The sequence below is a fragment of the Rhinopithecus bieti genome, unplaced genomic scaffold, assembly GCF_001698545.2.
Source record: "Rhinopithecus bieti isolate Rb0 unplaced genomic scaffold, ASM169854v2 scaffold_115, whole genome shotgun sequence".
Lineage (NCBI taxonomy): Eukaryota > Metazoa > Chordata > Mammalia > Primates > Cercopithecidae > Rhinopithecus > Rhinopithecus bieti.
The window spans coordinates 2,538,393-2,554,070 of record NW_016803181.1 but is presented as its reverse complement, the minus strand read 5'-3'; positions in this window follow the sequence as shown (position 1 = coordinate 2,554,070).

The window sequence follows — 15,678 nt, the reverse complement described above, 5'->3', positions numbered from 1 at the left end:
AGATAGACAGACAGACAGATAGATAGATAGATAGACAGACAGATAGATAGATAGATAGACAGACAGATAGACAGGTAGATAGACAGACAGATAGACAGACAGACAGATAGATAGACAGATAGATAGACAGACATATAGATAGATAGACAGATAGATAGATAGACAGACAGACAGACAGACAGACAGACAGATAGATAGATAGACAGACAGACAGATAGATAGACAGATAGATAGATAGATAGATAGACAGATAGACAGATAGATAGATAGGACTGTATTTGTGCTGAGCGGACCAGGGTGAAATCTACATGGAAAGAATATTTCCCAAAATAGCTTAAGAGAGTGCAACCCCACAGAGGGAGCCAAGGCTGTGAACAGGCAAATCAAAAGTACAAAATGATTACAAAAATAATATTAAGAACCAGGATCCCATAATATGAGTTATTCTGAAGCAGGGGAGCATCAGATGCAGACTGGGTACATCTTGCAGTTCAGTGCAAGCTCTGTGAAGCATGGAGCAACCATGTTATTTGATGGTTTGTCACAGAAGCAGGAGGAGCAACTTGAATGAGCCATGCAAGGTGGGCTACAGGAGAAAGGAAAAGAGGGGAATTTAAGCAAAATATAAAGCAGTACATATATAGTAAAGAGAAGACCTCTAACAATGATTTGAGGTGCCACCTAATGGTACAAGGACCCATTGCTTGTCTACCTTAATCTTAGAATTTAGCCAAGGAGATTCTCTTGCTATGTATTGCCTTATTATTTAGTTCTTCAATATAAAAATCTATGTTTCAGCCTAGCAAAAAGCATATATAGTAATGGCTTCTCATAGTCACTACATATTGCAAAAAGGACTACACAAAAGAGCCATAGTATCCTTAACCTACTTGGAAACTGCCCTGATCTCTTCCTCCCTACATGTTTTCTTTACTCAGATATGAAAATGAGATAGATATATATAATTAGAGACATAAAAACTGGCAGTTGCTAAGGACTATTGTTTCTAGTATGGTAATAGATCAATGTGTTACTTTGTCTATCAACTTCTAAAAAATATTAAATAACTACACCAGGATGAAGTATTAGTGCCTCCACAATATATTTTTATTAACAAATACAAATGAAAAACTAGAAAAATGGTCACTCTTGTTGTCTTTTGAGCTAGTAAATAAATTGTCCATCTAGCCCGGTAGGTGTATGCAGATGTGCAAAAAGTATTTGATGGATGAGTGACTGGGTAAAATGAATGAATTTACTTCCTAGAGGATTGATGAGTGGTTATCAACCAAAAGATGTAACGCAGAGCCACCTGGGAGTTTATTTTTGTCATTTGGTTGTTTAAATTGTGTATGCTCAACTCTCAAATTTTTGTACCACTTAAGAGTGAAGGGCACTGAGAGATGAGTTAGGATTAACAAGGGTATAATGTGTATTTTGAAAATTTTCCTGGGTCACTCTGTTAAGTCCTATTCTCCCCACTACTTATCCCGGTTGGGAAACACTGTTGTACACAGTAAACTGACGTGCAGTAGTAGTAATAAACATAGCAATAATATTGCTCATAAAATTAGATCTTACTTATAATAATGTCTTTTATTTACAGATTTGTCAAAAGACCTTTGCTTATATCATCTCACTGAAAAAATCACAAAAGCTTCAATGACCAGCCAGGTGCAGTGGCCCACATCTGTAATCCCAGCACTTTGGGAGGCCAAGGTGGGCAGATCTCTGAGGTCGAGAGTTGGAGACCAGCCTGGCCAACACAGTGAAACCCTATCTCTACTAAAAATAGGAAAAAAAAATTAGCTGGGCATGGTGGCTGACGCCTGTAATCCCAGCTACTCGGGAGGCTGAGGTAGGAGGACTGCTTGAACCCAGGAGACAGAGATTGCAGTAAGCTGAGATCACACCACTGCACTCCAGCCTGGGTGACCGCGAGGAAAAAAAAAAAAAGAAAAAAAGCTTCTATGACAGGATTAACATAGGTATGCAAAGTTGTTGATGTTTATGGTTTCCACAGGAACTTGTGATGCACAGAAAAATGAAGAAATGCAAAATTAGGTTATTAAAAAATATATCCAAAGAAAGGGGTTTTAAAAGTACCTTATTATCATATTACAATTACAGTATTTTTGCTACTTCTATCATTACTAACAATCTTTGTTGGTTAGCATTACTGACTTTGACTCCTTCCTTCCAGTAAAGAAATCTTAAATTAGATGTTGAGAAATAAATTGTAGTCTTTATTCTGCCACTTACTCTATAGAACCAAAGAAATGGTACAATTTATCTCTCTGAGTCAAGGTAATAAACAAGATTTTTTCCATCCAAAAACTAAGACTCAGTTCAGTCAACTTCTCTGATCTATAACATGGAAATAATCATATGTATGCCTAGCCGTCCTCACTGGGATGATCAAATAAAGTGAAGACATATTATACATGCATCTTTATCCTGTTTGAATTCAGCTATATGTGCTCAGCCAAAATTGAGAGACAGATAGTACAATTTAAGTTGTGCTGGTGTTTTATATCTACTGTATCTTGGGGTGACTATTAATTAGGATACAAGAATGTGGGGCTTAGCTGGAGAGAGAGAAAACCAACTGCTTGTCCTTTTTGAAAGAAGGTGTACTGGTCCCTAATATGGTACTTTCCGAAGAGATTTTAATGAGTGATTTTGACTACTTCTGATTTTTACCTCACTCATGAACGCTGGTACCAACCGCTATACGTGATAAAAATTCAGTGTTAGTGGTGGATTTTTCTGTTAACGATCTCAACATTTCTTTATTGTATATTAGTTGTTCTTGATCTATTTTTCAACCACAGACTCTGAGAACCTCCTCACAGGTAGACACAAGCGAATGCACATGTGTACAGAGTTTTCACACCATTCTGCTAGGACTTTGGGTCTACTGAAACCCACATTAAGAATCCTCTTATTTCAAGAAAACTTCCCTCAATTATGTCCACAGTCCAAGACTCTACTGATGAGACATTCGGAGTTGTCAGAGGTAATTCCCCGTATAACAGCAAGAGATTGCCTAAGTAGTTCTCCATCAAGACATTTCTTGTTGTCTCCTAAGTAAAGTTCCAGTGCCACCAGTGATATTTCCCAAAGAGATACACACATCGATCTCCGAATTTTGGGAATTACCAGCCGGGTAACAACCTAACTTTGTTTCATTTTTCCCCTCTGATGTCAAAGCATAAACTGTATTTTCATTCTGACACATTTACCCATTCAGGAGACAGCTGAGGATGACCTAACCATCTATCACCGTGGACCCTTCAGGCCAAAACTGGGTTGCTGTCTCATTTGTAAGGCAGGCAACAAGGGTGATCTTAGGTAGACAGGGGGAAAAATGGAAAATCCAAGCTGTTCAGCAGTAAAATCTGACAGTCCACATCACTGGGTTAGGCCAGCAGCCTTTCTACATAGGGCCACAGAAGTTCAAAAGAAGCATCATAAGCCAAGTATAACAACAGAGGCCTAGGTCCATATCTGCTTAAACGTGCTGAGAATTGATACAATTCAATGAGAATATGGCTCCAAAATGCAGGCGTGTGACTGTATTTTTTCCATGTGAAAACCAAAAATGTGTCCGTGTTTATACCATCCCTCTATGTTCTATTTAAAAACGTAGTAACTTCCTTCAAATCTGTTTTCTGCTACCACAAAACAAGTGATGGAACTCCATGTCACCCTTATCCTAACCCATTTTGTTGGTAACTTCATCTCCAATGGTGAGACTTCCACAAAGGTCTGAGGAAACCAGCGTGACAGGATGAGCAGAGGGAGACTCATCACCTCATAGGTGCCTAGTATCAACGAATTCTACATTCCAGTGCATGTAAGGGAATACAATGTACCACTCGGACGTTCATATGTACTGAGGTCAGTCTCTACTAAGTTATCTACGTTAAGTGGGTACCTGATGACTATTATTTGACTTTTCAATGTCTGATAGCACTTTGACATTCCACTACCCATTCAAGGAAAGATTTGCAGCCAGTTTAGCAAGTTCTTTCTGCAAGACAAATGGATAGTTCATTAACTTTGAAATCTATCTGAAGCTAAAATATAGGTAATTCTTGAACCTATGTGCAGGAAGTTTTTGATGAAATCACAATTAATTTTCCCCCCTGCAATACAGAGTAGGCAGAAGCTGCTTTTTAATCATCACTCTTTCTCTATTTTACATGAATACCAATGGATTGTGCAATACTGTTTTAAAAAACATTTAGAAGGAAAACTCATCACCGGTTGCACATTATTTTTTTAGAAATGTCATTCTACATTTATACCGGCAATTGCAGCACTCTATGCAAACCAGATTTGAATGGTTAGCAAAGCAGAGTATTTACAAACACCTTGGATACTTTAGCATTCACACTCTTTCTTCCTGCCACAGTGAATTTGAATTGGATACCACAGCTGCTGTCAGATCCAAACACGAGTGCATCCTTCAGCTGCCGCCCCCTACCAAGCACGCCAGGCAAAATCTGCCCATCTTTCATCCACATCTCCTACCCTGTAGCTCACAATTAGCATTTTCAGTGGAAAAGGAAAATCAAAGGAAACCAGAAGTATAGCTTCTTCCCCATCACTGATGGGATACGGGAGTTGTCAGAAGCACACACTGAACAACACCACTTCCTCAAACGCTTCTTCATCCCTCCCCAACCAGCACTACCCTCCTCCCAACCAACCATCACCACCATCATTTTAGACGGTAAAATCTAATCAACAAAACCCACTGGCAGTTACTACGTGTTAATGATTAGAACAACATCTCATAAGCCTTTGTTTGAAGCATTTTCCCCATCAGGTCTATAGCTAACTCCCTCCTTTCCAACCCTACCACAGAAATCATGGGATCACATTGTGGTACTGCAGATATTCTTTAAGAGGTGCAGAATAAAGCAACAGCTTATGCTGTTTTTCTTTCTACCCAGAAATCATAGAATTATTTGTCCTTACTAGTATGAGATTAGCACATTACATTATTCATCCCTGTATCTACTGTACCTATTCTAATCTAAACCTGCGTGTTCAGGGAGACTTTTAATAACCACTTTTTCAAAACAACTCATTATTATAGGTATTTTAATATCTCTTGTTGCCCATTTTTCCACCAGTAACAGGTAGTACTAGAACTGCATGCACCAAGGTAGATTTAATGAAACCTAATGTTCATTCAAATGAATCTCCCATGGCTAAATAGATAAAACTGAAACACAAATATTTGTGTGTTTGGAGCAGATTCTCTAGAGAAAGGCATAGGCGCTGTGAGTAATGAGTGACAGTTTCTTAAAGGTTAATATCTTCTTTAATCTATTTCTATAACAGAAAGGGAAAATACTATATTAAGTATTGGCTATGCTTTGGGGATTACAGAAACAATTTCAACTCTTATGTATATGTTAGACCATAGGGAAAACAAGGAATCCTACATTTTTTTTTCATAAAACTCAGAAGTGCTTTAAATACATTTTTCTTTCTTATTAAAGAAGTGCCTTCGATGTATGTGAGCATGTATATATGTGTGTGAAAAAGAAGAGAAATAAAACTGCCCTTAATACTGGACCAGGAGCTGTGATTGTCACGTCAGGTAATGAAACCATTAAATGCACAGTATTAAGAAGAGACAAGATGCAATTAGCCAAGAAATTACTCTGATCTCAGTGACATTTTCAAAAAATCATAATACAATATACATCGGAAGACGTGATTGACAGCCTAATCCAGTTTTGATGGAACATAGTCCACATACTGTGAGTAAAGCAGTGCATGTCCAGATAAAGCTCACAGCTGTGAATCTCTGATATGTCCTTACAGTCTTGTCACCCAGGAAATTCCTCAGGTTTAAAAGATGATGAAAGTATCGACCATTAATGACAGGATCATCTCCTGCCCTGAAATAAAATGTACTAATCCCTTTTGCTAGGTCTATGAATTCCTAATATAAATTATATAAACTCTAGTAATTCATCTCTGTTAGCACAGTTGTGTTTGGAAATTGTACAGCAGTCTTTGCCCTATTTGAAATGCTAGATGAAAGCAAGACATGTTCGTTTAAGCTGCAGCATAAAGTAATTTAACAGAGGGGACAGAATAACTTCTGGGTAATGAGAACTACAGATGTTAAAAAAAAAAAAAAGCAAGTTTGAAAGTTCTAAGGTGGTTTGATGGATTTATGTTTTATCTTTTCAAAGAAGCCAGAAATACAAATGTACAATTTTTAATTAAACATAGGTCCCTTAACATTGACTGCTTAAATAAATGACAAACAACAGTTTGCGATTAACAAATAATTACATGGAAATAACAATTATTAATCTGAGACTTTAGAATTTTCAAATAAACAGTATTAATGGACAGCTAAAGTAAGACGAGTTACATCAGTTTTATAATTGCATGTAATTATGTTAATGAAATAGTCAAATATAGACCCACATATATATTCTACATTAGATACAGACAATGCATGAGATGTCTACATAAAAACACACAGCAAAAGAGTAAATAAAGGATGATTGTTATTTCAAATCTACAATTATTCTATGGTAGCAAAGTACCTAAAAGGCAATGATGGCACTATCGATGTATTTATAATCTAATTACTTTAATTATATTTACTGGTGTTAATTTTTTATTTTTAAATTTGAAAACTAAGCATTCTTCTTATGTAATTCTTCAGCTGCTGCCTGCCCCCCACCAAGAACTTTGTTTTACTTGGTATCTATTACAGTTATTATTCAAGGGTAAGTAGAGACTGATTAAACTGCTTTCTGAAATGGAACATGGAAAAATGAAATACGTACTTAGGGCTATGACTAAATAGATATCAGTTTCATTTTTTAAATTAATATAGATCTCATCTATGGGGAGAATAATTACATGATAAAGATGCTGACATTACTCAAAATTGACAAGTGTCCTTTGACATACCAATGACCAACAGGTATATTAAAACAGTATGAAGATTTCTCAAAAAACTAAAAGTAGAGCTACCATATGATCCAGCAATCCCACTGCTGAGTATATATCCAAAAAAAGAAAATCAGTGTATCAAAAAGATAACTGTACTCCCACATTTATTGCAGCTCTATTTATAATAGTCAATATACAGAAGCAACCTTAGTATCCATCAATGGCTGAAGACATAAAGTAAATGTGGCTCATATCCATAGTGGAAATTCCACAATGTGGATATGGACACAGTGGCTCATGCCTGTAATTCCAACACTTTGGGAGGCAAAGGCGAGTGAATCACTTGAGGCCAATAGTTTGAGACCAGTCTGGCCAACATGGTGAAACCCCATCTCTACCAAAAATACAAAAATTAGCTGGGTGTGGTGGTGCATGCCTGCAATCCCAGCTACTCCAGAGGCTGAGGCAGGAGAATCGCTTGAACCTGGGAGTGGAGGTTGCAGTGAGCCAAGATCATGCCAGTGCACTCCAGCCTGCATGACAGAGGGAAGCTCTGTCTCAAAAAAAAAAAAAGAAATCCTGTCATTAGCAACGACATGGATGGGACTGGGGGACATTATGTTAAGTGAAATAAACCAGGCACAGTAAGATAAATATCACATATTCTCACTCATATGTGGCAGCTGAACAGAAAAATGAACTCATGGTGATAAAGTCTGGCATGATGCTTTCTAGAGGCTGGAAAGAGTAAAAAGGTGGGGAGGGGGAATAAAGTGGAGATGGGTAATGGGTACAAAACTACCAGATAGATACAATAAATAATATCTAGTATTTGGTGGCACAATACAACGACTATAGTTAACAATAATTTTTTGTATACTTTAAAATAAATAAAAGAGTGAAGTTGTAATATTCATAACACAAAGAAATGGTAAGGATCTGAGACAGAAACCTCAATTGCTGTGATTTGATTATCACATACTGTATGCCTGTATCAAAACATCACATATACCTAATAAATATCCACAACTCTTATGTACCTGTAATTGAAAATTAAAAATTTTAAAAATGACAACTGCTCTTTAGCAATTCCTTACACAATTGACAAATCCCATAACTCTTTTCTATAATGACACTTTACTTTTAATAGCAATAAACACTTTCCCTCTATTTATTTGCCTTATCAATTGGGCTTCAAGTAACTTTATTCTGCTCACTGAAACCAAAGCTATCTTTAACTGGTAAAGATTTGCTACTATAATGTTATTCAAAAGAATTTGGACAGCACCATTATTTGTAATAGTCATCCATCAGCTGGTGAATGAATAACCAAAATTTGGCGTAGTCATACAATGGAAAACTATTCTGCAATGAAAAGGAACCAGCTATTGACACATGCTCCAACATAGGCGAATGTTTAAAACATGTTAACTGAAAAAAGCCAGATGTAAAAGGACACATATTGTATGAAAAAGGACACATATTATATGATTCCATTTATATGAAATATCCCAAAAAGGAAAACCTATTGTAGTAGAAAGTAAAAGAGAGGTTGTCTGGGAACAGAGTTGGGAACAGGGATTGATTTCAAGTGGGTATGAGGTTTCTTTTTGAGATAATGGAAATGTTTTCAAATTGGTCGATGATGATGGTGCACAACTCTGCAAATTTACTAACACTCAATGAGTTGTACATTTAGGATGGCTGGATTTTATGGTATATAAATTATACCTCAATAAAGCTGTTTTAAAAAGAGAACAAAAAAGATTAAATAAGATGTAATTTCTTTTTTCAAAAAAAGCAGGAAGCGTTTGGAACAGAATATGAGGGCAGATGATAACAGGGGCCTTTGAAGAAATCAACCTCAAGTCTACCTAAAGTGATTGCATGATAGGAAAGATATTAATTTGAAATAACATTTATTTCATGTGTGCTGCCATACGGAATGCCGTTTTATTTATTAATGGTAACTATTGCCTTGAAATCAAGTCTCAGTCCAAGCAAAGTAATTGAGCAGTTTTCAAATAAAGTAACAATCAGATAGCTTATTTGAAAAGGAAACAGAGACTTTCATTTTATACCAACAGTCTATCCAACTTGCCATAAAACTGCAGCAGAAATCATTATCCCCACATCCACCTCTCCTTCCATCCATGAAAATTTACTTTCACAAAACCCACCCTGAACTTCAGAGTTAACAGTATTCCCTATTTTGAGAGTCCTATAAGAAAAAGAACAAGAGAAAGCCATTCTTTTATGTCTGCCTAGAGAGTTATAGTCAAACCCATTGTCATGATCAAAAACTAACAATGTACATAAATTCCCACTACTTGCAGGGATTAAAGATACCCCACAGGTGTGATGGGTTACATCTGACTCAAGCCCCTGAAACTTCAGCCACTCTCAGCAAACTTGAAACTTGAGCCAAGTCACATTTTATGGGGGGTGGTAAAGGGAAACAACTTATTTTATGTTAGTTACTTGAAATCTTTAAATATGTGAACAATAATCTCACGCCATAAAGTAGAAGTACATCAACTTTAAAAGTCACATAGTGGGGCGAGGAGGGGGTGAGATAATGGATTGTGCCACTAATGACTAAGTTTTACAGAATACTGCATTTCCACTGCTCTAAATGGCTTTACATTTATTCAAGATGGGTGGAACCGTGGGTGTTAACATGCTTGGCAACTTGCTAATGTTTAGAAGGTGCTTGTTCTAGAATCATTATTTACATTTGAAGGTTTAATATACTAGATCTTAAACCCCATGGTATTTTCTTTATATTCCAAGCTCAAACATCTTTTAAATTACCCCCAAATTGTGTTCTGTTTACAATTATTATGGCAACTTTTGTTGTAGCTTGAAATATCAACTTTTATTACTCAACTTTTTCCCTAGAAAAGCACTATTAAAGCAAAAACAAAGATTAAACATGTTCAAGTTGTTAACAAGTTTAAGTAGGCAAGAAAAACAAAAGAAAAAACTTTTCTAGCCAGAGTAAAGAAAAAAGTGTGGCCACAAAATAACATTTAAAATTAAAGTTACTGTGAAACTCCTGGTAATCAATCCTCTCAGTATTCAATACCACTTGTTTTTATTTTATTTTATGAGACAGGGTCTCATTCTGTCACTCAACCTGGAATGCAGTGGCACAATCTCCACTCACTGCAACCTCTTCCTCCCAGGTTCAAGCAAGTCTCATGCTTCAGCCTCCCAGGTAGCTGGGATTACAGGTGTGAGCCACCATGCCTGGCTAATTTTTGTATTTTTAGTAGAGATGAAGTTTTGGCCATGTTAGCCAGGCTGGACTCAAACTCCTGGCCACAAGCGATCCACCTGCCTCTGCCTCCCAAAGTGCTGGGATTTCAGTTATGAGCCACTGCGCCCAGCCCGCTTGTTTATTTAAGAACACTGATCACAGAGTAAAGGACAACCCTGAAAATGTATTAAAGCTCAGTTCAGAACAAAGTTCTTAGTCACCTTGACAATGAAAAAAAGTATATATAATTTTCCAAAATGTTCATATATGGCATTTTTTTTTCCACTTTGGAAAATCACAGTTGTACTTTATATATAAGTATGATTGTTTCTTTACTTAAGGTAACTAAAGATCATTGACCTGAATTGTTTCCAATTGCTTTATATTATCCACACTTTAATCCACAAGAGCACAAATCATTGGAACTTAGACTTTTTAAAAAATATGTAATATTTAGGGTATTTTGTATTATTTAGAGAAAGATAGTATAATTCAAAAAAATGACTCCAATTTTAAATGGGTCAAAAAGTAAACAAATAGTCTTAAAAGAGTGTGTTAAAATGCATAAAGATAGCACTAATATTTGAGAATTTTTTTACAGAGTTTTGCCAAAATTTGCCATTTATTTTCCATCTCTGGGCAATCAGCTACAATTTAGGCATTGTATTCTAAAGCAGAAAACGACTTACCTAAATGTAAAGCAACCTCATCACTGGCCACTCAGATTGCTATTGCAGTCAATATAGTATGAAGGGTTAAATAGACAAGAAGAATAAACTGTTTCAGGGCCATTAACATTTCTAACATTAAAAATGAGTACCTTTCCAGTGTGTGCTGATTATGAAATGCTGTCTGTAAAAGAATGCAGCACTCTAAGCAAAAACATTGCATGTGTACTCTTACTGTCGTTAGACTTTAACGATTAACCTGACATTTCTCTTTTAGTGTAAAAATTCATTTGCAAAAGACATTTTCACAAGGAAAGAACAACTCCTGCATCTCCCTGGACCACAGTCAGACCTGGAGAGCCAAAGAGAAATAAACAAAACACAGAAAAATATTTTAAAATAAACCTTAATCTCTGGAATAATGGTTCAGAATTCTTACCCAGAAGATTATTAACCTGTTTCTGAATGCATCAGAAACAATGGCATATGAAATAGTCCTAACGATTATAAGCAAACAAGTACATCACTGGTGTTTCATTCCAAAGGGGTATATCACCCACATGCCATTCCTGGAGCCTAGTTTAATATTTAAGGAAACATTTCCAGTAATACACAATTAAATTGCTATTTTGGAAGGAGGAAAGGGGAAAACAAAGGGGGAAAGGAGGGAGAGAATGAGGCAGGGAGAACAGACGGAAGAAATGAAGGGAGAGAAGGTTCTCTTAATCACAGTTTAGATGACCAAGAGTATACCATGTCTACTTTTTGAAATTACTTATATGGGGACACATTTTCTCACCCAAGTGCTATCTTAAAAAAACAAAACAAAACTTGTATCAACTTTAAAAGCATCATACAATTAATATAAATCAAAAGGACTGAAAATTAATTTAAATGCTACTTATGTAATTAAGGGGGAGCAATAATGGAAAAGCTTGCGTAAATAGAATTGCTTCTGAATTTTCTGAGCTAGGATTTTTGTTTTCCACTTAAAGCAAATGTTAAATTTTTTTCTGTCAAAATCCTAAATAGCTTTTTGACAGGTTTGTTATGGTTAATTAATTACTTTCATTTGCACTAAGTTGTATACTTGAAGATGAATAGTACATGATAACAAGGCCAGCCTCTGTGAGGGAGACCTTTGGCGGTCTATGCAGTCTGCTGCCTCATTACAGAACTAGCTATCTGCAGGAAGCCTGACTTTGAAAGGTACAGCACGTCCCATAACACCCTCCCCTAACTGAGATGATTGTAGCTTCTTCCGAAAAGTGATGATTAGGAGAGAGAAAAGCAAAGCGGAATGCTGTATGAATATTTCATGTAAATGAAAGCAGGCACTTAGCGAACGTGCATCTTGATTGATGCTAGAGTGCCTCTAAACGTCTTGACATTGAAGGGTTCCCACTCTCCTTCCCTCGATGACTGCTTCAAGAGCTGCAGTGAATAGTGGAATACGACCATATTGAGCTGAAGGGCTCTTTATTACCGGCTGATATTAAATAAGACCACAGGCCTCGGGTTAGCATAAGTGAATTCTAGATAAAAGAGACTTCAGAGAGAACCCTAAATGAGATATGATAGTTATGTTTTATTTTGGATTTTATGTTTTCCCTCCCTGGTGCATAATTGTTTATTTCACTTTTAACCCCCCTCAAGAAAGAGCCAAAGGACTCAAATTGCTTTGCAGAAAGAGGCCCAATAAACAAAAACGGGATGGTATTAAGATGAATTTGTATATGATCGCCAAATCATTTTGTGTAAAGAATACTAGTAGTAGTAGTAGTGATAGTAGTAGTAAAAAACAGGAGAGCCCTCATCATGGGAGTTTTTAGAAATACAGTTTTTTAGAGATAAGTAGAATTTTTCTAAATTTGTACAATAAACCACCAATTACTTAGCAAATAAGGAGGCCATCTAAGAAATTTAAACCACAGAATAATTCAAAATGCAAACTCAAGGCTTTAGAAACTCACATCTGTGGCAGGAGTGAGAAGAATAGCAGTGATAGGTTTGCTGACATCACACAACACCCCACCCCGACCCCAACGTTAGAGACTTCAGTCATTTTCCTCCAGAAAATACTTAGTTGACTGCCATTTGCTTAAATCAGAATTTCAGCCTCCATTGGCTCTTCACAAATCATTTGTCATTGAAGGGTAAATAAAGTCTCTATGAGCTGTGACCACCAGAGCTTTCCATCCATGTCCAATCAGAACAAAGAGCCTAGAGAGAATCACTGGCAATATCCCTGCATACCAGAAGCTCCCAGCATCAGATGCCGCTAGTCTTCTGTGAGTCGCCTAAAGATAGAGAGAAAGGGAGGCAGCTAAAGGAAGTATCTCAGAAAGCTCACTTAGAAACCTCTAGTTGTGTTTAAAAATTCAATTCTGGCTGGACGCGGTGGCTCAAGCCTGTAATCCCAGCACTTTGGGAGGCCGAGACGGGCGGATCACAAGGTCAGGAGATCGAGACCATCCTGGCTAACACGGTGAAACCCCGTCTCTACTAAAAAAAATACAAAAAACTAGCCGGGCGAGGTGGCGGGCGCCTGTAGTCCCAGCTACTCGGGAGGCTGAGGCAGGAGAATGGCATAAACCCGGGAGGCGGAGCTTGCAGTGAGCTGAGATCCGTCCACTGCATTCCAGCCTGGGCGACAGAGCGAGACTCCGTCTCAAAAAAAATAAAAAATAAAAATTCAATTCTACAAAATGCTGGGCCACACAAAAACCAATAACTAGATTTGTACTTGGCTAACGTCCTTTCTCTTCCAATCTCACTCAGAGACGCTTGAGACTCCTTGAAGGGGAGAGTTAATATTTTCACACAGGAATAAAATAAAACTTGAGGTGTACAGAAACACATGCATATGAATTTAAGAATGAAGAACCTGACATGCTCTTGAGTCTGCTAGGATCTGCATCACTGAATCATAGAACCGGAAAAGACTTCAAAATCACTCAGTTCTGTCTCCTGATTAAAGAAAGCAAGGAGAGGAAGTTGCCAAAAATCACATACTTAAGAGTAGCAAAACCAGTCCTAGGTTTTAGATCTTATGATTCTGACTTTTTTTTTTCATGTCACCAAAATCGTTATGTCATTTATACATATGGTTTTAATTGACATGATGTGTTTCTTTCGAATATGCAATTTTTAATGCATAATAAACTGTCTTTTTTCTTGCAGTATCTGGATCCTTCTCAGGACTTGTTTAACTCATCAATCCATAGGTAGCAATTTTAGTAAAGAAAAGAATACATCACATAACTTGTGTAAGTTTGCAAAGTACTTCACATTAATTATACAATTCAGCCCATACAGAAGTCTTGGGAAGCAGGCACTTCTCTAGAGAGGAAGAAACCTAGTGTTTCCTTAGTGTAAATTAAACTGAGGTTGCGTTCCTCGCTTTAGCTGACAGATACTGTGAATGACAAAAGCAGAGTCTCATTACTACATCTTCTGGCTCCAAGGTTGTTGCTCACTATCCCTCATTCTATTTAGTAAGCATTTATTAAATACCTACTATGTGCCAGGCTTCTGATTCAATCCCAAGGTTATATATCACGATGTAAAGACTGGTTCACATTTTTTTCTATATTGGAATGAATACAATCTTTCCATATTTGTCCAATCAAGTTTTGTCTAATAGCCAATTCGAGTTACCATTTAAGAGCTGACCTTATGCTTGCTTAATTTTTATCTACTATTTTACCTCTGTTTTTCACAGATGCCCCATATGGTACACATATGGCTTCCAACTGAGGTCTTTATGTCTAACTCTAGATACATGGATGCATTGACTTTTCAAATGACATTAGTACTCTAAGACAGAACAAAGAAATCCTGTAGTCCTGTCGGCTTTTGGTGAGTTACAAAGCCTGACAGTAACACATGCAGCACTCAGGGCCATAGGAAGCGGGCATGAAAAAAACTGCGCACAGCATTTGGAAAATGACAAGTGGTGGATCCTGGATGCCATCATTATTATTATTAAAATTAAACAGAGATTTAATCTAACATTCCATGGGCAGTCAGGTAACTGACTTTAATAACTGTAAACTGAGGCTTACATCGTACTGCACTCAACCTAATGCTTTAATTAAGTTTTGAGGCAGCCTCTGACGATGGTCACAGTGCATACACAGGCCATGAGATAAAGGCCGCTCTCTGCCTGCCGGAGCGCAGTCCCTGGGAGCCAGGCAGGAGCAGCAGCCATTGACGCCACCGTTAGATATTTATGAAAGAGATGCTCTGAATTTTATCGTAGTGGTATAGATCAATTTTCAGGACAGAGTCCTTAACAGTGTATTCGGAGGCTAGGTACAAAACCAATTTTATCTGCTTCAGTGATGTGTGAACTGTATGAGGAAAGACATCTCCCAACTCTCTGATAGCTTATCTTCCCTGGTGACCATTTATGCATGCTCTTGTAAATATACATATTTTACAAGGGAAGGGAGGGGGAGAGAGATGCTCTTTAAACTCTCCTTTGAGATGACCTTGAGGTAGGAGCATTTGAATCTTCCAGGAAATTAGCAGCCAAATGTATTTCAATCATGATGGGTGGGTGGGAAGTGCCACTCATAGAACGGGTAATATCCTGGATAACGGGCTCTTGACCAGACGTCTTTCCTTCTGAGGCCATTTCTTCAAGGAGGCAGAGAAGAGCAGAGATGCCTGGGACCTGAAAGTCAAGTCCTTCCCATCAACACTGGAGAGCTTAGCTGGTACAGAGGCTATTATGAAAAAAAAAAGTAACTATGAAAGAGAGGTTGATTTGGTATTTTCTCAAGCATGTAAGTCTAATGA